This window comes from Paroedura picta, chromosome 1 (assembly GCF_049243985.1).
Source record: "Paroedura picta isolate Pp20150507F chromosome 1, Ppicta_v3.0, whole genome shotgun sequence".
NCBI classification, from domain to species: domain Eukaryota; kingdom Metazoa; phylum Chordata; class Lepidosauria; order Squamata; family Gekkonidae; genus Paroedura; species Paroedura picta.
This window is the reverse complement of record NC_135369.1, coordinates 146949376-146952397: the sequence shown is the minus strand read 5'-3', so window position 1 is coordinate 146952397 and position 3022 is coordinate 146949376. Positions and strand designations below refer to the sequence as shown.

The 3022-nt window shown below is 41.9% G+C and overlaps 1 long non-coding RNA gene across 1 annotated transcript; it reads left to right on the top strand.

Moving 5' to 3' along the window:
• Positions 1-369: 369 nt before the first annotated feature.
• On the top strand, positions 370-2801 carry LOC143844359 (uncharacterized). The gene is made up of 3 exons (XR_013233960.1): positions 370-414; positions 1617-1815; positions 2581-2801. It is a non-coding gene; the product is annotated as an uncharacterized LOC143844359 (long non-coding RNA).
• The last annotated feature ends 221 nt before the right edge of the window (positions 2802-3022 follow it).

The window sequence follows — 3022 nt, the reverse complement described above, 5'->3', positions numbered from 1 at the left end:
ACAACAAGCTGTATCAAGCTGCACAAATTGCCAATGCCTGAAAAAGATGTAGCTAGAGCACAGGCATACCTCTTTTTTGACTTGCTCATTGACTGTTAGAGGGATTATTTTCCTTTAAATTAATTTATAAATGTATTGAAGGACTCATGATCCCATAAGGGGTGGTGTTCAAAAAGCACTATGTATCTTTGATTCTATGCATAGGCATTTCAACAGAGAAGTAGGAATTTTTTTTAATTAGCATGCATTGCAGGACCTTTAAAACTTGGAGAAAGGGGATTGGTTGCCTGGATTGATTGGCAAGTGGAAGCAAGTAGCAGATAAGGTGTGTTGCTCGCTTCTGGCATTTTCAGCAGCAGATGTGGAGGATAAGAAACATTAAAAGAAGGCAGACAAAGGTGAGACAGCAAAAAGGTGAGGAGAGTTTGGGAGGTGCAACATGATTTAGTGCTACACCATTCAGCTGGCATAACGCTATTTTTACTGATGTGCAGAAATTGCCTTAAGTCAAAATCAGTACAAGTACAGACTTTAGGTCTTCTGTTCAGGGTAATGAGGGTTTCTGAAGCAATGCAGAGTTACTTTAAATCTTTATGTTGAGAGGCTTTTGTTCCATTATTTTTTCCAAACACTTTGAGTATACTTTGACTCTTGGTTTTCAGAAGGCTGGGGCACTCTTTCTAGTATTCAAACCCTTTCTCTTGAAACACCAGTACTTGTGTTGAGTTTTTAACTGATGCTTAAGGTTTCTACAAAGTCTCTTGTGGCGCAGAGTGGTAAGGCAGCAGACATGCAGTCTGAACTGCAGTCTGAACCCATGAGGCTGGGAGTTCAATCCCAGCAGCCGGCTCAAGGTTGACTCAGCCTTCCATCCTTCCGAGGTCGGTAAAATGAGTACCCAGCTTGCTGGGGGGTAAACGGTAATGACTGGGGAAGGCACTGGCAAACCACCCCGTATTGAGTCTGCCATGAAAATGCTAGAGGGTGTCACCCCAAGGGTCAGACATGACCTGGTGCTTGCACAGGGGATACCTTTACCTAAGGTTTCTACAGGCAGTTTCTAACTTCATCAGCGAAGGGTTATCTGCACTCTTCAGTGCTAACTCCCTGTTTCACTACGTAGGGAAATTCTTCTCACTAGAAAACGTACCCCCTTTCTTTGGGAGTCACATCTAACTACCCACTCATCCTTTCCAACTTTCCCCAGTTCTCCTGTCTGTGTTAAAACTGCTCACAATCAGGGCTGAATTCCAAGTAAATTCTCCTCCTCAGCATTCAACTGTAAAATCTTTCTGCTCAGCTGATACTAACTAATCATATTGCTTGGAAAAGCCTGTCACTCAAGACCGTCTGTTTCTGTGATGAATTAACCCTTCACAGTCTTTCCGCTGTTTGTATAGCACTTTTAGACTATAAAAGTGCACTCCATCACAAATTCTAAAGAAAGAAATAAGGGGTGGGATGGAAATGACATCATAGTAGGCTTTATTTAATTTTTTTGGAAAATGAAGTAAAGGGTTAGACCAGAACTGTAGACAGTTGTTTACCCCTTTGGCAAACTCATTTAAACAACTATGTCTGTACTCATAAATAATCCACTGTATTCATCTGTCAAGCTATTGCAGAATTAGTCAGGGGGAAAGCCAGGACTGCTCCCTCCAGCCAACCTCTCGCAACATAGAGCCCCACCAGCATTCAAATCTCATCTGTCTGTCATTCATCTTGCTCTTCCTCTGGGTCAATCACTGATGACTTCTGTGAATTACAATACTGCATCTAGGATCATAGCCCTCTCTTGAGATGCTCTGCAGAAAGGTGAGTATATACATATTTAAAATGAGTATAAATATTCTAATTTGTTTCCCTCATTGTTCTCATCGATTCCCCCCTCAACTTTCAGGCCCTATGAACTTTCAGCATTTGTCCTCTGCTATCTGTTTCTCCTTCCTTGGTGTCAGCATGTCATTGATACAGCCCACACTGATCCAGGCACAATAGTCAGTCTAGTTTCCGTCTCTGCTGCATGGCCTATCTGAGATGTGAAGGCTCAAGGCAGGGGGACTGGATTTTGAAAAGTTTTAACTATTGTAACAGAAAATTGGAAATCTGGAAGGAGTACTTGGGGGAAAAACCTGTGACATCCTTACTTTTGGGAAAGAATGAAAGACACTACATTACCCAGAATGTATACTATGAAGGGAACCTTTTAAAGTAAGCCAATCATTAGATAAGAATGATTCCTGTGTATTTTGTAGGCATACACAATGTATTTTTAAGCATCTAGTTATTGTTCAAATGAAACTAATTTGGTCCACAGTTAATATGTTGTAAAGTATATGATGAATATGCACTATTGACTAGTTCAGCATTTTCATTATTAAGTTATGTTGATGTCCAAATATGCCAGTTGTCCTGTTATGATCCTATATAAGTGTTTGTCTAAATCGTACACTTTCTGTAAAATAGGTCCCTTCTATTTTCAGCTTTTATTTTTCCTGCCACTGAGATGGTAGCAACCAAGGCTCAGACTACACCGCATGTATTTGACAAGCCACAACCAGTTTCTTTTGTTTTCTGCAGGTGGAATCTCAAATGCAGCAGCTGCTAAAGAGAGACCAAGGCCACACATGGCTGCTGATATGTAACAATACCTTTCAGGGAAGCAATGTGAATAAATCTGGAGTTACTATCACAGCACAGTTCACAGTACAGGAATCTACATGGCTTCATTTGCATGGGGCACGGGCCTCAGCCTGTAAGAGGTATTACAAATCACTTGGCTTGGTGCAAGGGGAATATGATGGAGCATGTTGCTTACATTCTGTCATCACAGGCAGCAGCACCAGTCCCTGAACACACTGAAGGTACAACGCTGCAAGAAGCACCCAGGGGCTTGCCTGGGTAGAGTCTTGGTACACCAGACCAAGACAGCCTTGTGAACACTACAAATACAGCTCCCAATTGTTCCATCCTCTGATCAGACTGGCTGAAGTTGGGCCAAGTGCCTAGACAGAGTCAAGGT